The sequence below is a fragment of the Agelaius phoeniceus genome, chromosome 2 (assembly GCF_051311805.1).
Source record: "Agelaius phoeniceus isolate bAgePho1 chromosome 2, bAgePho1.hap1, whole genome shotgun sequence".
Taxonomy (NCBI): Eukaryota; Metazoa; Chordata; class Aves; order Passeriformes; family Icteridae; genus Agelaius; species Agelaius phoeniceus.
Window position 1 is genome coordinate 35,555,431 of NC_135266.1, and position 21,120 is coordinate 35,576,550.

At 40.5% G+C, this 21,120-nt stretch overlaps 1 protein-coding gene across 3 annotated transcripts in view; it reads left to right on the forward strand.

Moving 5' to 3' along the window:
• LOC143693328 (uncharacterized) overlaps positions 1-21,120 on the forward strand; it is a 48,119-nt gene that overhangs the window by 19,803 nt on the left and 7,196 nt on the right. Inside the window, exon 3 of one of the 3 annotated variants that reach the window (XM_077173488.1) lies at positions 2,076-2,428. The exons of the other annotated variants lie outside the window; for them this stretch is intronic. The gene's annotated coding sequence lies outside the window, so the exon portion shown is untranslated. Of the gene's footprint in view, positions 1-2,075; positions 2,429-21,120 lie in introns of those variants that run through there. 3 annotated transcript variants of the gene reach the window in all.

Sequence of the window (21,120 nt, forward strand, 5' to 3'; positions counted from 1 at the left end):
GAAATAAAAGTAAGATCCTTCATCATCCCCTGGCTTCAGAAATATGCATACCTACTTAAGTATTAGGTGCACTCAGGTATGTGTTATGTCCCACTGTCTGAGACCTACAGAAATCAATGGATACTGACACTGACTTGGAAGGGGATGAAAGTGGGAGGAATTTTGCCCACTGGTACCATCAACTCTTTGAGTTTTCCGGGTTAGTAATGTGAAAAATGTTAGAGCAGGAACAGATTACATACTTATTAACCATTTATACAATTTCTACCATTAATTTGCTTCCTAGTATCAAGCTCAAGTAGATTTTTTTTTAGTGTGTTAGCCATAATTATAATTTATTTTCATCACACCTTCTGTAAATCATGCTCACAAAAAATAAAGGAACTTACTGTTATCTTCATGTTGAAGTTAGGTGAGTGGAGATTGCTGCTAAAATGGGTGCTAGGAATTCATGAAAGGGACAACAAAATGACAGAATGACATTGATATGTTTGCAAACTCAGTTTTTACTTCCATTGGTACTTGTAAATAGCAAATATGTATAAATTGTTAAGTTAATATTGTAGAGAAAAAACACTGTTGCTCAAGGAAAAATGAGAGCAACTTTCATCATTGTCTAATTTAACATAGAACCAGTCTATGGCAGCTCTTCCCAGGAAGAGAATGTCATATCATGATGCAGAAGAGATGTAAACAGAATGAAGTCTTCCAGGTATGTATCTTTAACAGCACTGAGGAGCCAGGCCATGGACTGAACTGTGACTTAGGAGCTGAATAGAGTTTGAAGATTGTTCCTAACCCAAAGAGTTTAGGAAATGTATATGGCAGAGGAGATACAGCAAGGCTGTTGGACTCAAATAGACTTTTTAAGCAAGGCCTTGTGAGACTGGTATGTGTAAAATACAGTTTTTTGACCATGTGAGGCCAAAAAGAGATGACAAAGGAACATGCAAGTCTGAGAAGATAGGGATGGTGTAAGGAACAGATGCTGAGAAAGGAACCTAGTCTGCATATGGCACCATGCCTGAAGACTGAAGAGCTGTTCTGAAATGCACAGGCCATTCTGAGTGCTTCTTAAAAGAATTTTAGGAGTCTTTCTAAAAGAATAAAAATAAAGCACATTTTCTTTAGCAAGTTTATCTTGGGAAATTAAATAATGGTAGAAATTCAAGCGTCATCAAAGTAGCTCAGCATAATTAGCTGCCTTGAGACCTTCAGGATTTATTTGATGCCTATCACAATTTCCAGAAAGATAGGAGAAAAAACAGACTTCTCCAGGCTGACTCAAGCAATCCTAAGTAAAGGAAATGTTAGGCAGAAGTGCAATTATGGACCTGATCATATTACTCCAAATATATATTGATTAAAAATATATAAAGTTAGAACAGGAAATCAAACCAGGTCAACAAAATTAAACAAAAACTTGCTAATTTCCTTACATGTTTGTAACAGTTAAAGATTTCTTTTCTGTCCTATCAGAGAAAAAAAGAAAATTAATTTTCTTCTTTGATTTAATCACTACATTTACATGTTAGGATTTTAAAGCTCATAATTTTTCTCACAAGATGAACAAGCAATTGTTGATTTTATGGACCTAGTTAGTTTGAATCCTGCCATAATCTCTTGCCAATTTATTTTCCTATAATTTAATGTCACCCTGTGTACTTCAAGCAGTATGCTCAGTAGCTGTAGCAAGATCCTGGAGCATTATCCTATAGATGAAGAATTTTCCAGTTGGATTTTTAAGGACATATGAGGTTATCAATCTTGGATGAGGTTTTACTGAGCTCCCCTAGATGGCACTCTGTATGGATACAACTAAAACTGCTGCAGTAAATCTTTCTCCACCTCAGCTTTATGTATTTTGTTAACCAATTACTCCAAAGTCATTGTAAAGTGAAGGTGAAAATTCAATTTCCATCTTCAGAAGCAATAAGAGATAAAGCCAACGGGGGAAAAGTAATATTCACAGTGCTTTGCACAGCAAATGGGGTTGGAAAGTTCTGCTTCTAAGATCATAATCACATAATCACTCATTATTCTTTTATGGTTTTTTTATCTTTGTTTATTTACAGGTGATCCCTTCTATATAATATCTTGCCACTGGCGTACCTGCAACGTGTATGACTCTGGTTTTTTGCATCTCACAAGCTGGAAAAAAGCAACTCACTAACAGAAATTTCATGCCACTTGAAGCCACTTTCATGTGTCTTCGTGTGGAATGATAATATTAACAGAGAAGGATGCTTGATTTCTTGTTTCTGACACTTCACCAGCTCCAGGAGGGATTTTTTCATCAATGGTGAAGGTGCTAGATTTCTAAAAATCCCCTCTTCTTTATTTTTCTACCATCCTTTGAGTGCCTAGCTTGCAAGTGGCATGCCAGAGCAGCATACTTCCAGCCTAAGGGATTAAAAGAGAAAGTGGATTTTTGTCTTCAGCCTGAATTTTGAGCATAACCTGTTGCGGTGTTGATGTGAGGGTCCCCAGGACAAGGTGAGAGATAGAATTGACTCCAAGTTCTCAGAAGGCTGATTTATGATATTATAATATTATATTGTATTAAAAGAAAATTATATACTAAAACTAAAACTAAAGAAAGAGAAAGGTTATAGACAGAAGGCTAGAAAGGAATGGTAATAAAAACCCATGAGAGATAATAAAAACTGACCAGAGAGTCTGACACAGCTGGACTCGGACTGGTCATTAAGTAAAAACAATTCCCATGGAACCAGTCAAAGATGCACCTGTTGGTAAACAATCTCTAGACCACATTCCAAGCAATCAGATAATCATTGTTTACATGTCTTTTCTGAGGCTCCTCAGCTTCTCAGGAGAAAAATCCTGGCAAAGGGATTTTTCATAAAACATCATGGTGACACATAACCTAGAGGAATATGTGTGGGACTACAGATGCATCCTCTTGGATGTCCACTTGGCTGTACCTCTTGGTGCCTGAGTATGTGCCCTGAATATGCTGGCTATTGGGCAACAGGTGGGCTGCAGGATGAAGTGCTGCCCTCAAAACCCTTGCTCATAAAGTGTAGTCTGCAAAATCCTTAATAGCTTATAAAATACAGCTTGCTTATGATTAAAGGTTTGTAGCCACATAGCACATAAATTTCTAGGTTTACTTTCATTAGCATGTTCTGTGAAAACAGAATTGAATGGTTATGCCCAGTGGCTGCTTTGTCTTTTATTCAAAATACAACACACCAATCGATGAGATAAGGAAGGAAACAGAGCTACCATTTCTGGGAAAAATCTAAACAAATCCTAATTTGCAAATAACTTTCACCCAATGTCATGCTGTGTACTAGAAAGAAACACAACAGAAGAGAAAGAAACAATGTACAGTCACAAAATCATCAATGCTGGAAGAGACCTTTAGGATCATCAAGCCTAACTATCAACCTGGCCCTAGCACTGCAGCCCCTAAACCACTAAACCAGCCCCAGGCACCTCTTAAACACGTCCAGGCATGGTGACTGCACCACGTGCCTGGGCAGCCCATTGCCTGTCTCAGGCCAGTGCCATTTCCCCTGCTCCTCTCACTGCAGGCTCAGTAGAGCAGACACATTCTCTCGTCCTGTCGTGAGCCTTGCTGCTCTTTGCTGGACACGCCCCGTCACCTCAACGTCCTTTTTTACAGTGAGGGGCCCAGAACTGAATGCTGTATTTCAGGTGTGGCTTCACCAGTGCTAGAATAGGGAGATGATCCCTTTCTTAGTCCTGCTGGCTGCACTCTTGGTAAAAATGTGAGTTTGTATCAGCAACAATTATTTTCTATAATCTTGAAAATAAAGGTGCTAGAAGGAGAATCCCATTATGAAAGAATGAATGGTGTAAGACAGTTTGAATTTTTAAGTCACTGTCAACAATTTCACCAAAACAAGAAAAAAAAATTGCTGCCTCAAGGCCTGAGCAGAATCTCTAGGAGTCCAGAAAGCTGACACACGTCTGAGATTGGGTTCACGATGGCTGACTCCTGGTCTTCTGACCAGAACTTTTCATTGTCCAGGGGACTGTTAGCTATCCTGGGCTATTCTGGAATGGATTTTTCATAGTTGTTTGTATACAAAAAGGGCAAGTCTTTCTAATTTCTCAAGGAATTACTGAATATCTTTTAAAAACTTTTCCACTTGCAGCTCCTGACACTTAGAACCACTAGGAATCATCAAAAGCTTTTGCCAAAATGGGGAAGGAATACAACAAAAGACAATAGGGTTTGAGTTACACATAGTTACACAAGCAAGGCCCTTGAAGTCAAAGAAATAAAAAAAAAAAAACCCACCATGGATAATGCTGTCATTCCATAATCCCTCCCAGATATAAAGGTTTGCCCTCAGCTGTTTGAGTCAGTAAACAGGCTCTCAGCATCAAGCCACTGAAAACAAAGCCTAGTGCAGTGATGTGTTTAAAAGCAGCTTGTGCATTGCACTTGATCAGCACATTTTTCCTCTTTATCACTTGCAGAAAGCCTGACTGCTGTCTCTTGAGAGGCAAATCATTTGGACTGTGTCTAGAAGAGCTGTGATCTAAGATAAATAGCTATCATTAGAGTGATAGAGTGGCACATACGAGTCATGGAGCCTCATGATGGCAGTCTGATTGCTAGTTTGGAATCTTGTTTTATCTGTGCTAGCATAAGAACAAATTTCTATAAATATGTGGTAGAAAGGGTGCAATTTGTTCTTCATATAATACCTGTTTTATGCTCTAGTGGAGCCAACTGAGTCACTGAAGTATCAGCACACTGTTACAGTGCTTTTTTAAAGAAATATTCTCACAGAATCTTAAATTGTGTATGTCACTAATTATGTTATCATCAAAATTTGTAAGTGAGTATTAGCACCCTGCTTCTTGCAAACTGCAGCTTAAAACCATGTGCTAATACAAGGTGCTCTCAAAAAACCAGGCTGCAGAGAATTGAGGCTGGACTTTTCAAAACAGTGAGAAGATTTTCCCTGGGTTCCCCTGCATCTCAGTTGCTTCTTGCTTAAATGTGAAGGGTACAATCTCCCTCTCCCACGGGAACAATGTGCTGGTGAATTCATTCAGTTTCTTGAAGCACCAATATCATGGAACACAGAAAGAGTCATGGAAAACAGATACACCACACAAACTGGACTGAAATAAAGACCAGTGAACAAGGCAAGAGACTTCCCACAGAACAGCATGCTGGCAAAGGAAATAGCTGCTCAGGAAATGATTCCTTCCCCCCTGGGCACAGAGTGATATACCAGGACCAGTGGGAAAAACCCCAATCTTTTTAAGACTTACATCACACTAAAGATTCCCAAATGGTGCAATACAGCATTTAGCAGCTGCAAAATGTGTTACCCCCCTAGTATATCTTAACTTTGGAGACTGATTTTGTAATTTTGCCAAAGTACCATTAACAATTTGATTAATGTCTCTGAACACCTCTGTTCACACAGCCTTGAAAGAGTAAAAGCTGGAGTCTTCTACAAAGATCACCCTGACTAAAATGAACTTCTCAGCTGTGCTTACCCTGCAAGTCCAAAACTGTGCATTTTCCCCTGTTGGAAAGATGCTCACTGCTTTGCACTGGAAAAGCTGAGCACTATGAGCTGCTCTATCAGTATTAATATAAGGTTATGCAGACTTGGACTACTTCTGTAGGAAAATTTGATAAACACATTGAAAATTTATTTAGCCAGCACCCGACCTTTATCATGTGCTTCCCACAGTGAGTAACTAAGGGTCCCTTTTCTGTCTTGTAGCAAGGACCAATGGGAATTACATTTCACAAAGGATAAAACAACCTAAACTCTGGGTGTCACTGCAACAGGAGATGTGTGTTATATACAGCTCCGTCCTGGTAATTGTGACATTAGAGATCCTGAACACCTTCATCACATTTTCATTGACAAAGGACTCAGAAGCACATAATTTCCTTATTGCTTTTGCTGACTAATAGTATGCAAAGAAGTATTCTGCTTTGATATTCTTACAAATGGCTCTATTGAACAGTAGGGAGGGAAACATTCCCATGGAGAACTTAGCATAATGCTCAGTGCTGTCTGTGCTGCTCTCCCAACAAGTCCCAACAAGCTTCAGAGAGAATAAGGCACTTTGTGGTGCCACAGATGCCAGTGTTCCAAGTACAAACATAAAATGAGCTTTGTCTACAGGGAGATGCAAGCAACTTCCTAAGTCTGTGTGGAATCTGCAGATATTGTTTTGCTTTAGCTAGAAAGGCCTTAGTTGTTTTTCAAAGAAGGTTGACTATAAGGTGACCCCTCTTCTTCATGTCTTCTGTATCAATCACTTGATATAGAGACAGCCCAAGTCCAAATGTTCTCCTCACAGCACTCATGTCCCAGGAGTACCTCATGGCCTGTGAGATATGCTCCTGTGAGGTTCTCTAAAGCTCTTTTGCTAAAGTTTATTTAAAATTTCACTGGATAAAGTGAAGAATCAGAGGTAGAGTAATGCAGAAGGCTGCACACCACACCTGTAGGAGGCATGCTCTCTTTTCTGAAGACAAGGAACTTTAATCATTTCATATGAGGTAAAAACCACACCAACATTTAGAATATGGCAATGAGAGGGTTACTATGGAAGGATAGCCTCCTGCATACTGATGAGAGTTTTGCAATGCAGGTTTTAAATGTTGGTTCAGCTTCCTTTGGTCTTCTTTAGACTCACTCATATGTAAAGTTAGAGAAGGAACTAATAGCCAGTGGGGTTTTTTTGTGTTTTTTTAGGTTTTCAGCATATGACAAATGCTCTATTTCTGGTAGAAAGCTTTTTGTTTTTCTTTTCCTTTTTGTTTGGCCCATACTTTCTTTGCTTTCCTGGCATAGGCTGAAAGGACAGAACAGCTCTTCTACTTCAGTTGCTGGACCTGTGTCTGATTTCATCAAACATCTGCAGATTTACCATGCCTCAGCTTCTCCATGTAAACACTGTCTTGAGATATCATTAGCTGAAAAGTGTGAAGAAAAGAATGAGGATACAGGAAGTGTGGAGAGCTGGCAGGGTTGTATTTCTGGAAATTTTATTTTAAATCATTATTAAAAAAAAAACTTGTCAGTTTGTACAACTCATTGGTAGCCCAAAGGCATACTCAGGAAAAGGGAGATTTTATTTATATGCAATATAAACTGTGAGGCCAGGGAGAGAGGCATCATAGTGTATTCTTAACAATGACAAAGAAGGGATGGAGAAAGAAAGCACTGCTGATATGACACTTAGAGTATTAAGTTATATTGTTTGCACTGGCCTAGGTATAGTTTCTTCTTTCTGCTGTAACTAAAATAATTCTTCAAAATTCACCAGTATTCCTATTGGAAGCAGGTGGAGTTTATGACACTGGAAAAATTAATTCTGGAAGAAACAGCTCTGACTCTTTGTCGTGAAGCCAGTTACAGTTTGGAAAGCAGAGGCTGAATTATGGAAGAAGTGGTTTTTCTGCTGGTTTTGGCTGGTGTTTGGGGCTTTTTTTTTTTTGTTTTTATTTGTTTGTTTGTTTTTAATTTAATCTCCAATGCATAGAGCTGGATCAGAGCAGCTACCAGTCAAAAATCTTCCTTAAAAGATGAACAGAACTGTATATACTCCTTTGGATGTTGACATCAGCTTCCCCTGCTAAGTTTCTACTTTGCAACCTCATCATAAAATTTCACACTGGGTTAAATTCTGGCATGATTTGGAAGAAGATGAGCCAGGAATTAATGAAGAGGAAGATTCAACAGCATGATAACCAGAAGCTAATGCTACTACTGCTTGAAAAACTGGGGTAGGGGAAAAAGGAGAAAGGGAAATGTTATGAGCACAAGATATTTGCTATTCTTCATTCTGTATAATCTATTCCTTTTAACTTCACTTCTCCAAAGAGATATTTTTATCAGTCCTTATTGTTAGCAACATCAGTTGCTTCTGTGATTTTCTTACAGTCTAGTTATCAAAAAAATTTGTGAAGTTGTTGAATATCAACTGCTACCTAGAGCCAAGTTTTGCTTATAAAGCCAGTTAGATGAAAATGCCAGATTCAAAGGCTGAATACAGAAGAATTTGTATAATTGTAAGTTGAGCTCATCCAAAACAAATGTTAGTAGAGTAGATCTTATGTTTCTTCAACCAACATAGGCATTCACCTCTGCTAAGCTCAGTCTTGCTACATCTCTTCTACCACTGCATAATAAAAAAAAAAAAAAAAAAAAAAGAAGATCTTATAAAAAATCCAGCAATTATTTCCTTGGGAATATGCATTCATTACAGTGATTGCATAGTACTCTGACTGTGTGCCCTTTTGCTCTTTACTTGCTCTCCAAGGAGCTGGGATTAGTGTTAACATGACATCCCAGCTAGCTCAGCAGCTAGTTCTTTATTACAGGTTCTGCTCTGCATCTGAGATGAGACTGCATGTCTTATTAAGCACTGGCCTTGTGATGCATGCTAGTAAAGTCATAATTTTTCTATTTATAAAAGAAAGAACAAATTATCTTGTCCTGGAGTTCTCTCATAATAAGATTTTGCTGTTAAAAATCTGACTAGTTTCCTCCCTCCATCACTCTTCTTAAGTCTCACCTAAAAGGCCACTAAAGTGATTTGTTAAAGGCTTGTTAACAGCTGTTCCCTTCCTGTGACTTTCCCCTCGTGGCTGTTGTGTGAAATAACTTTCTGTAAGAGAAAAGGAAATTAATCATGATTATTTTTCAATGCATCCTCACTCATCATATGAGCCATCAGTGTTTATCATGTAGGCCCTACAATCACCAGTGATGACAAATGCAAAGACAACAAAGCCATCACCTAATTTTGAGGCCCATTTACCTCTTTATCTCTAGGAAAAATTACCTAGCTGGATATAGAGGGATTTTTCATTTTACAGGCAATTGTAGCTGAAGTACAACAGAGCCTTGGGAAGCATATAAACATGGGTTATTTGCTCCCCCTCATGATGTTCTAACACTTTTACATAAGTAATACAAGGTAACAAGTGAACATTTCTGCTGAAGCAAAAGTGTGTGCAGAACTAGTGGTTTTCATCAGGATCCTAAATACTCAGTCTCTGCCTGTCCAGGTTGTTACAAACTGCTCTGTGAATGGTTGGGTTATGTGACCTCTGTACCATGGCTGCTTGCTTTTTTCCCTGACAGATTGTTATCTTCAACATTCTTAAGAGTGTTTTCTGATTAGAGATCTAACATTGCCAGCTGTATCTTCCTGATAACCTCAGCATGCTCTGGGGTCACTGAACAGGTCACATGCACGTTTTACATGTCCACAGCTTACTAATAAAATTCATGTCTGTACTGCTTTTGGCAGCACCTTTTATTAATATATATTCATATGTATTAATATAAATTAATATACTATTATTTAAAATATGCTAGTAGTGATCTCTTCTAGTTATAGTTCAGAGGTAGCCATAGTTCAGATAGTGTGACCACAAAGGTAGGGGCTCTTCAAGACATCCCTTGAGGAGATGTAGAAGAGAAAGAGTGAGAAGCAGTCTCCTACTCTGCCCCTTCACTGCCTGCTCTCTGAGAAATGGTGTGCTGGGAAGGAAACTGAAGCCATCCCTCCTGCCAGTGGCTTGCCATGTCCCACCATCTTGCCATGTCAAAAATCACCATCTGCATCTTCACCTCTAGCTCAGACACATCTCATGGCTGCACAACTGCCAGCCTCTACAGTGACCAGAGGCCCCTTCCTTCCTCCCCTGAGGCCCAGGAGGTGTGTATTCATTTAAAAGGGGGATCAGTGAGTGGTTTGTATGCAGCTGGCTCTCACGTGAAAGTTACTTTGCTTGGGACAGGGTGTTGTGCCATAGCCAACTGTCTTCCCATTGCTACAGCAGAGACCTGGAGTGCTGGTGGGTCAGCTCCTGAACAGCTGCAATTTGCAAGCATGGATTTTTCTGTTTTCAAATATCAAAGATCTGTCACAGTTTTCAGGTTTGGAAAGGACAAGATGGGTTCAATCCACCAACTATATCCAACTGCAAGCTGTTTGATGAGAGAAAAGGACACAAGCGGCTCACTAATCCATTATATTCCTTCCAGTCAGATGGAAACAAGATGAAATTTTGGAAGACTCAAGTGGTATTGAAAAGAGAAGCAGTGCAGGAGCACTGCCCAGAGGAAAAAAGATGGAAGCACCCCTAAAACAGGGAGATGAAGAAAAGGAACTTGGCTTAGCTTTCTTTTTCTTTTCTGAGAGGCTTAAAGAACCTTCCTCAAGATTCACATCTATTGGACAAGCTATTCTTAACAGGAAAATTGAAGGACCTACTCCAGGAATTAGGTCATACATTCCAGCTTCCTGGCAGTAAATAATGGAAAAGGATCTGAGTGAAGCTATCAGTCAACACATAGATTTGTTTTCTTCCTTAAAGCCAGGAAGCCCAGTCTGTATTTTCTACTGCACTGCAGTCATGGTGTAACCACAGTCACTAACAAAGTACCACACAGCCACTGGCTCTGTCCCCACCCCCAGTGGGATGAGGAGAAGGATCAGAAAAAGATGAAACCCATCAGTTTAAATAAGAACAGTTTAATAATTTCATTAAAATATAATTAATAATAGTCATCACCGTAGTTGTAATGCAGAGAGAGAGAGAGAGAGAGGGAGGAATAAAACCAAAGAAAGACAAATTATACACAATACAATTGTCAGCACTTTCTGACTGATGCCCAGCCCATCCCCAAGAAGTGATCAGCCCCTCTTGCCCAACTCCCCCAGTTTATATACTGATATTCTATGGTATGGAATGTCCCTTTGGCCAGTTTGGATCAGTTGTTCTCATCATGCTCCCTTTTTGCTGCTTCTGTACCTGCACACTGGCAGAGAGGATGGGAGCCTGAAAAGTCCTTCACTTAGTCTAAGCACTACTGAGCAACAAAAATCCAAAACACAGCACTGTAATTTAAATTAATTGTGTCCCAGCCAAACCCAGGATGTCCACTCTTGTGATTTGAAGTATCATGACTCCTTCAGAAATACTGAGAGGTTGTCTTTTAATTTCAGTTGGCAGATCACAAACTTTATTATAAAATTTGTCTATTAAAATTGATGATTTCTTTATTTTTTTAGTAAGTGCTTATTGATTATAATTTCTAATTTTCTCCTGTTCATTCAACTCTGACACAGCTGTGTTTTTTTGGTCAATATCCACTTTCTAATAGCTAATCAACTTCTACTTGCAAAGTTCAGATTTTATCGATTGGCTTTTAAATGGCTATTTTCAAGGGAAAAAAAAAAAGAATGCAAACATTTCAACAAATATTTTTAATACAAAACTAAACACTCCAAAACAAAATCCAAATTAACCTCAGCAATCCTGATCACCATTAATTACTTGGTGGCCATTATTCTTATTTTCATCTGGACTCTGCACCCCTGCCCCTTGTGCTTTTGCTCAGCCTAGAAGCCTCTTGAAGTTAAGCAGCTCTACAGTTCAGTTATGGATGGGAGGGCTGCAGTACCACTGCAAAGACAACACTCAGCAGTGCAGTAGTTCTGTAACAGAGCTATAGAGAAAATAAGAATATTAGCAGATCACTCACAACTCTCTTCTTTCAGTACCGGGGAGTTATGCATTAGAGCAGTGTTCATCTGCAGGGGTTCCATTTGAAAAAACTGAAATCAGAAGAAAAAACACAGAAAATCAGATTTTAAAAGAAGTAGCTTTTAGAAGATACATTTCCCTAAACAAAGCCCGAGATAAGATGCCCCATATCTGAAAATAAATAGGAATAGAAAATAACCTACCAGAAGTAGACCCATTTTTGGTAAAAAACCGCCTCTAGGTCATCTTGTAAAGTCAGATCAGGTTTACTTCAATAAGACATAAAAAGCCATTTTCAAGGTCAATGGCATCTTGTTGAATAGAACCCTTGATTGATGCCTACTGGTAGCTGGCAATATGATGTGAGATGAAGGAATTCATAGTACCCATGGGAAGTTTTAAAACAGTGTCAGCTTTCTCAGAAATGACATAGTATGCTTGTAGAAAAGTTAGAGGAGCAAAAAAAATAAATTACCCCTACTGACGCCTGCAGCCAAACCAAGCCCATCAGAGGATCTTTGAAAAAAACCAACCACCAACCAGCCAAAGAATCTTCTGGCTCTACCTGTTCATTAATTTTAATAAACCAACCTGTTTGGATCCTTTGAAAATCCTTGATACATCATGCCTGTGACATTACTCACATGAGTAGGAAAAAATCTCCTGTCTCCAGGACCTTTATGGAGTACTTAAATGAGTAAGAACACATGTAATTTTAAAAACAAACAAACAACCTCAGTGTGGGGTAGATGTAAACAAAGAGGGTGAGAGTTATGACAAACAGGAGATGGGGATGAATCACTGAAAGCCATGTGATGGAAATGCAGATGACATAAGAAAGAATTTGAAGCTTCCAGAAGAAGAAAGCAAAGAATGCTTATGACTGTTTGCAGATTTCAAAGTAATTTGTCAACATTTCCCTCTCCTCTTCTGTTTTTGAAGCAATCAGTCCTTGCCAGAACAAGTGGAGTGGCCCATTTCGTTAAAAAGTCATGATGGAAGCTGAGATCAGCTGTGGTTTGCTGAAAAAGTTTCTAGTTTTCACCCCTGAGATGAGCAAAGCCTGAGGAAGTTCTTGATTATAAAATACATTGTTTTCACAGTACAGGGACTTAATTCATATCCACTGCTCTGCTCAAGGGCTGGATGTTAGATCTAGATTCTATACAGCTTTGTGTAGAGTCTAGAATAGTGGTGACATGCTGTCTGCATAATTAAAAAATCTCTGTTATTTTCATTGTCCTAAAATTTCAGCTCTTGGAATAATGTGATTAAGAACAGACCTTTTTGTTTTCTCAATTACAACTCTTCACTGTCATGATTTCAGTGGAATAGTTACAAACAGGAACCATGAATGCTAAGTACAGAATCTGGTAAGACAAAGTACATGATTTTAATAAACTACTGTAGTTTTTTAACAATCCAGTATCATTTGATGATCAGTATGAGGTTTGTCCTGAGCAGCTTGCTCTGGCTGACTGTGCTTCAGATGGGGTGTTGACTAGATGATTTCAAGAGATGCCTTCTGACTTCAATGATTCTGTGATTCTGTGTTTGCAACATCAGACTCTTCATTATGATTGTAAAAGGGTTCATCTTATAAATAGCAAAAAAGTCCTATTGTTTTCTGTTGCTTTGTGCCAGTCATTTCCCAAATGTTTCTCCCTGTAGTAGTGAGTGTGTGAGTGCAATACCCTCACATACAAACACAAAAACAGACAGTCCTTGCTCTTATCTACTCTGTATGAATAATGACTTGGGTATGATAAAAAGTAGAATTGGAATTTCTTTTAAATACCTGTGTCAGAATGATAATTTGATCCAATATGAAGATGATATTTCATTAATTGTTTTAAGTCAGGGACAAAGGTGAAAAGTATGAAGGTACCCATCTCATAATTCTCTCTAAAGAATGCTCATCTGATATGTCACATCTCCACCAAGGAGGTAGGGAGATGTGAGAAATAAGCCTTCATATGCAGCCCCCATCTCCCACTGTGACCATGCCAGTGTGTGGATGTGTGAGAGTCGTGGTATTTCAGAGGAATCTTAGGATGCTGGCACCATTCCTAAGCAGCCATGTGTCAACATGCCTTATCATCTACAGAGCCTGAGCATTGTAAACCTGAAACACAGTAAGAGATCAGTAGAATCAATTGCACTTTCATTCTATGGAAAAGAAAAATCATAGACTATTACTTGCATTGAGACAAACAATCACACTTTGCCATTTTTTTCAAAAGATATATTTCAAGGTCTCTTAAGTTGCTGAAGCCAGTGGCTTCCAGAGCTATAGTGAAACTGTAAACAATAGTCCAACATGTACCACTAATTTTAGAGCAGCTCTTTCCAGCATTTACTTTCTGCTCTGAGCATGCAGGACTGTGGTGGTTTGACAGGAAATGTGTTTTCTGGGATGCTTTGGTCAGGCCAATGGATGTTCAGACTTTAATATTGGCATCTAATCTGGCCATTAGGACATGGATCCACCTCTGAGAACACGGGGTTAAAAGCAGAGCTCTCCCCTGGGAGGCTCTCTTGGGTTCAGGTGAGGAGAGAGTTCGGGTCTCTCCCCCGGCCCAGCTGCTGCTGCTGGCCGGGGCAGGGGAGCCATGCGGCCGGGTGAGGTAGGCCAAGGCCTGGACCGAGAGGGGAGGTGAAGAGGCCCCGAGGAGGAAGGGTGGGAGAAGCACCAGGAGGCATCGGGCAGCCCCCCCCAGGAGAGAGAGAGTACAGCCTGTGCCTGGGACTGTGCTACCTTGAAACTTGATAACATGGGCCGGCAGCACGGCTGAGAAGGAGAAGCGGAGGGGAGGGGGGGGAGGATGCAGCGAGAAGGTGTCCGGCTGCTGTGGGAGTTCCTGAGAAGGCAGAGTCTGAGTTTTTAACCCTTTTTGGACAATGAAAACTTTACAGAACATTGACCTTTCCTAGAAGAGAGATAGAGTGGAAGATGAGGAAGGAAATGGGCAAGTGTGAGAGAGGTCTGGGTGAGTGAGAAATAGTGGGAGAACAGAGAAGAATCCTAGTGGGAAGAGATGATGGAGTGGCTTTTGCTGGACTCTTTTTGTACAGCCATGGACAGAACCCTGTTCCTTGTGATACAGAGACTGCATCTAGGGGGAGGCAATGCCTCAGGACCAAGAGGGTTCAGTGTTGGTGCCCCTCGGCCCCAGGGGCTGAAAAAATATGGGGGAGACAGGTGTCCCAAAGGAGAGATTGTGGGGACAGGTGTCCCAAAGGAGAGACTGTGGGGACAGGTGTCCCAAAGGAGAGATTGTGGGGACAGGTGTCCCAAAGGAGAGACTGTGGGGACAGGTGTCCCAAAGGAGAGATTGTGGGGACAGGTGTCCCAAAGGAGAGATTGTGGGGACAGGTGTCCCAAAGGTGAGACTCTGCCTTTTTTGGATCGGGACAGAGCATCCTTAAAAGACAACCCTAGAAGCAGCTGTGGTCCGTGTTCAGTGGTGAGAGCACTGGACATGAAAGGAAGAGGTCACGACGGCAGATGTACTCCGGGCGGTGCCACGAGTGACACAGAAACACATGAGGCTTCAGCTGTGTTTCCAGGAGAAGCCCATGGCACAAGAAGGACTCCTCTCCTCTTGATGAACTGAGGACTGATTGTCTGAAGGGTGGTGCTGGACCAAGAGTTGGTGATTTGGGGAATAGATGTATTGTACTGGAAATTTGGTGGGGGGGAGGAGGAAATGTATTTGTAAGGTTTTCATTTTCCCTGTGTGTGTTCCTTTTTATCTATAGTTCTAGTGTAGTTAATAAAGTTTTGTTTTCTTTTCTTTCTAAGAGGGAGCCTGCTTTGCTTATTCCTGGTCGCATCTCACAGCAGAAACCAGGGAGAGGGTATCCTCATGGGGGCACTGGCATTGTGCCAGTGTCAAACCATGACAAGGACTAAGGAGAGTAGTCTACTCGCCTTTTATTAGTCAGATTTCATGTATTTAACCAGGAAGACTCAAAATATTTTTTTTTAAATAAAAGCATGGAGAATTGTTTTGAATGCAAACCCCTCTATGAAGGACACTTGAGACTGTAATGTACTTTTGGAGGACAGTGGAAAGAAATCTTATTAATAGACTTTTTTTTTTAAGTTTTCCTTCATTAAAAGTTGTTACAATATGTTCAATATACTGACTGCACAGCAAAGAAATCCTGCAGGAGAGAGAACAATAAATCCAATTCCCAAAGACTTGGAGTTCAGAATCCATAGGTATCATACCAAAACTCAAGTTCCTACACAATACTGTGAGAGAATAGAATACATTAATTGAAGTGGCTTCCATCCTCTTTTTTATGGAAATCCTAGGCTATTACAAAACTAGTCCTATTTGTAAAACAACTGAGTGTCAAGGGCACACCAATGAATCATCACTCTGCCAGAACTGATGCCAAGAGAGGCTGATCTGGAACAGAGACTAGACACAGTTAAAGGAATAAAGTAGGTATTTATTAAAAGCATCAGAACCACAAACCTCAGGAATGGATGGCTTGCAGGGAGGGGGAAGCAGTATTCACGAAGCTGTGAAGATTATTTTGCACTTGCTGATCATCTTTAATGGATGTATTTAACCCCTTCTCTCATTCAAAATGAAGGATGTTATTTCAAATTCTCAAGTTCAACTAAATAACATCACAGAAGGAAAGGTCACAAGCTGAGAACAAATGTCAGTATCTATCAGCATTCTCACTAGCAGTTCTCTTTATCTGAAAAGCTGCCCAAACTGTTTCACACAGCTGCTTACACTAATAATTACTTATGTCCTTGCTGTGTTAGTTTAAATGCTTATTGAAGTGGGCCACAAAAACCTTGTACCTATGGCTAAACAAAACTGCCCTTAGCTTATGGACTGTTTGCAAATGAATGTGTATCTGGGACATCAAGACTAACATTTCCTTCATGTATTACCCTCTGCATTGCTGAGCTTCAACATGGAGAGTATACAAAACTGACTTAGCTGTACCTCAGTAGTAAGTCTGTGGCTGGAAATGCTACTTCTCTGAGCCTTCCAATAAAATTTTCATATTCAGCATGTGGAACAGCATCAACTTCATCTGGCTCTTTCAATACAAATCCAGCAAGGTGAATGCAATGATCTCTTTGAAAACCATTGTCTATCAAACAGTAGGTTGTTTTTCTTGACACATTCAATCTATCTGTATGGAAAGTTTTGCACAATGACATCTTCCTTATTTTCCACTCATCTAGTGGGAATGTTCATGCATTATCATTTTCCTGAAAAACAGAGCAGTTATTCTAGCTGCAAGGATAACCTTGTTCTCTAAAGTGCTTAAACTCTTTTTGTGTGTCCTTTTGCCTTCAGAAAAAATGTAGTGTAAATGAACAAGGACCACAACATTAAACAGAACGTTTGTGTCTTGTTCTGTCATATTAATCAAGTGCTAACAATGCACTTGTAGTAAATATTTACAAAATGCTTTCTTTTGTATTTTGGGAACACATTTTAATTGCTGATACAAGCCAGAAAGGATGTCACTGGTCTTCTTAGTCATCTAGGCACACTGCTGGCTCATGTCCAGCCAGTGGTCAACACAAACACACAGCTCCTTTTCTGCTGGACAGCTTTCCAGCCACTCTGCCCCCAGCCTGTAGCTCTGCCTGTGCTTGTTGTGACCCAGGTGAAGCACCCAGTGCTCTGCCTTGTTGAACCTCACACCACCCATCAACCCAGATGCCTCTGCAGAGCCTTCATACACTCCTGCAGATTCAACACTCCAGCCCAGCTTGGTGTCATCTGCAAACTGGCTGAGGGCACACTCGATCCCCTCATTCAGATCACTGATGAAGCCATGAAACAGGACTGGCCCCAACACTGAGCCCTGGGGAGCACCACTGGTGACCACCACTGGTGACCATCTGCCTGCTGGATGTAACTCCAGTCACCACCACTCTCTGGGCCCAGCCTTCCAGCCAGTTTCTATGGAGTGAACAATGCACATGTCCAAGCCATGGACTACTAGTTTCTCCAGGAGAATCATGTGGGAAATTATGTGAAAAGTTTTGCTAAATTCCAGGCAGACAACATCTACAGTGTTTCCTTCATCCACTAAAGGAACCACTCTGTCATAGAAGGAGATCAGGTTGGTCAAACAGGACATGCCTTTCCTAAACCCATTCTGGCTGGGCCTGATCCCTGGTTGTCCTGTGTGTGCTCACAATGGCACTCAAAATGATCTGCTCCGTGATCTTTCCCAGCATCAAGGTCTGGCTGATAGGTCTGTATCTTCCTGAATCCTCCTTCTGACCCTTCTTATGTAGATGGGGGCCACACTGGCTAAGGTCCAGTCAACTGGGACCCCCCTAGTGTGTCAGGACTGCTGGTAAATGATGGAAAGTGGCTCCGTGAGCTCTTTCACCAGCTCCCTCACCTGTATCCTGGTGGTGACCACACAGACGAGGAACAGCAGATATATCATGTCTTACTACTCCAGAATGATTTTGAAAGCATCACAGAGGCAACATACAGAAAAAGATAAAAGATATGAAAGTAAGTATAAAAAGAAGGTAGCTGCACTCTAATTGTAAAAACTTCTTTTTCAGGGCAGGCAGGAAGCGGGATGATTTCCAGACATCTGTGAGGCATAGCATGCAAACAGAAGACAGATGGGCATGCTTACTCAGCAGAACTTTTTTATAATTAACTATTAACTATTCTTTTAGCTTTTTCCTTAATTACATTTACATGAGGTGACAAGAATAACAGGTCCTAGGATGTTTGACTTGGCTTTGCCTGATTTGTACAACTATAACAGACAAATATTTCAGGATTCCAGAGGCTAGGACCAGATAAAGCCAGAGATTTAAATAGGCCCATGTTTAGTACTCCATTTCTATGAATCACATTTACAAAACATTACATTAAAAAGAGGACTAGAAAAACTTGGATTCAGTGCTGTTTGTACTAAAAATCTGCTAAAACCCCTGTCTGTCACTGTAGCTTTAAGATATATTTTTAGTAATGTGTTTCACTAGCCTCAACAGTATCAACACACCAGAAAGCCACGCATGCATAGAAGAGCTGGAGGCCCAGGAATAAGATTTAAATGTTATGATTTTCCATGAGCTGAAAGGATCTGACCAGTTCAACTGCAGTGGAAATGGGTTGCTACTGCATAGCCCAGCCCCAAGCACCAAGTTTTTGGCTTGCAAATGCTTCCAAGAACCTAGGCTGTTACCTAATATCCTATTATCTAAGAGCAGTATTTTTGTATTTTGCTCAGGGTGCTGCATGCTCCTCCCAGAAACACAAAACTAGCTTAGCTCCAGTTTAAGGGAACAAAGGCTGGAACATGCAATAAAAAGTCCACTGGGCAACAGATTCCCTTCCTCTTTTTTGCAAGTCCACACCTAGACCCAGACATTTTGATTTTCTTCTAAACCCAATACCTAAGATGAAAAAAAACCCAAACAAACAACAAAGCCAAACTACCTATGATTTTTCCATGCTATCAGGTGGTAATAAATTCATTTTGTTATCTGGATGATGTTTGGGAACAATGAAAATAGGAAGCCTCTGGACTGCAGCTGTGCTGATCTTCAGCTCTCTTCAGAGACCATCTATGGCAGCAGGGCTAGAGATTTAAATAGTAAAGATTCTTCACAAACCACAGGTGCTGTAGCAGTTAGAGCAGTTCTACATAAATACTGCAGAAGAGAAAGAAACAGTACCTGCACCTTGGCAAACTTTCTGGTGTAGGCTTATTTATTTGGAGTTTGTTGACTATGCAGTCTTAAATGGACGGCCCATGAATTCCTGTTATCTCTTTTTTTAGCCTCTATGAATAAATAAACCACAGACTATGAAAAGATTAGCAGTGTTTTCTCACTGTTGATAAGTCAGAATCCAGTCAACCAGCGTAGTACTCCAGGTCTCTGCTGATTAAAAGGCTCTCAAAGACTTAACTGATAGAAATTTAAAGTCTCTTTGTTTCACAGTGGAGCAAATCTCCTTCTGAGGGGATGATAAGATAAACTGTTATGCTTGGTATAGTGCCATTCAGCAGACATTTAGTCAGTACCAGGTAGGACTCAGAAAACAGTCAGTCTTGACTGAGGTTTTGAGGTTTTGCTCTGTATTTTACCAAATCCAGAGCATGCGGAACTCCTGTGAGAAGTCAGATCCTCCACCTTGTCAGCAGAACATATACTCCACAGTTGCTCTATTGCTGAGTGAAGCTCTCTGGAGGAAGGGAAGAAAGTTCAATCTTTGCTCAGGCAGAAAGTTTAGACCCCACCACAGATGCAGCTGGGGCTGTACCCTGCCCTGCACAGCTGTATCTGGCCTAAGCAGGCAGCTGGGATCTGCCAGTGTAGGAGCACAGAAAATACCGATGACTAATACTTGCCACTCACACCCTTGCATTACTTCCAGCTTGACTTAGACAAGACTGCCCTTTTCTGATATTTTGTCTTGCCATATTCTCAGTCACTTCCAGAGGGTAACGTATCTGACATTAATTTTTGTTATTTAGCATTTGATCTTTTGACAAAAGTCAGCATTTGGTCCCCAGCAGGCAGTTTTAGGACAGCTGAACTGCTGTCTAAGCAGTCACAGAGGAGCTGGTTATATCACATAAAAGCCTTTTTGTGTCATGACTAATTTCAGATCCTCCCTGTTTCTTATGCAGATTCCAGCCTTGTTCCCTCATGCACAGAGAATTAAATTCTATGCCTACATCTCCTTCTGGCTTCTCCTCTGGGACACAAACTTACTCAGACAAGCTCATGAGGCAATAGAAAGACATCACCAACAGCACTGGCTACCCACCCTGCAGGATTCCTTTGCATTTCAGTGCATGACTGTCCCTGGCACTGTGGGACTACAGAAGCCAACCTTCTTCCTATAACTGCACTCTAGGTCAATGCCTCTTTTTTCTTACCCTTTTCCAAGAAAAGTGTCCTGCTAGATCAAACTCTAGGTTGCACTCTCCTGCCCACATTGAGATTTTAGCTTTCTGTTTCCTGACTTTGGTAGGAGAAGCGACACCTATGTCAGGTGTGTGAGTGTGTCTGCAGTTCTGTAAACTACAGCTCTCCTGACTAACATCTGCTGAAAAATATTCCTCTTCACAAGTGTAGCAGGGGTTGTTACATAATTTTATCTGGCCTTTGCACCTCTGTAGCCTCATACATGCAAATGCCTAATACTGGTAAGAAAAATCTAAGATGAGGTAAAGGGAAAGTATGATTGCCTGCCCTATTTTAGGTTTATTTATTCTCTAAATGAAATTAATGCACACAGAGGTGTTCTATTCCCAGAAACCATACTCATTATGAAACAAAATTCAAATATGAATAATTAACTTGCTTTATTGTGTCCAATTTGGGGCAAAACAAGGCTACAAAGAGGAAACAAAAGACAAACAAGCACATAGACCTTACTGAAAAAAGACTTCACTTCTGTTTTAATTCTGATGAGACAGCTGTCTTGCAGCTTCTGTTGCTCTGAGTAAATCTGGCAGATTTCTTCACTCACAGACTACTGCTTTCAGAAGTAAAACTTATTTTGGTTACAGCTCATTACTCACATGTTTCTGTA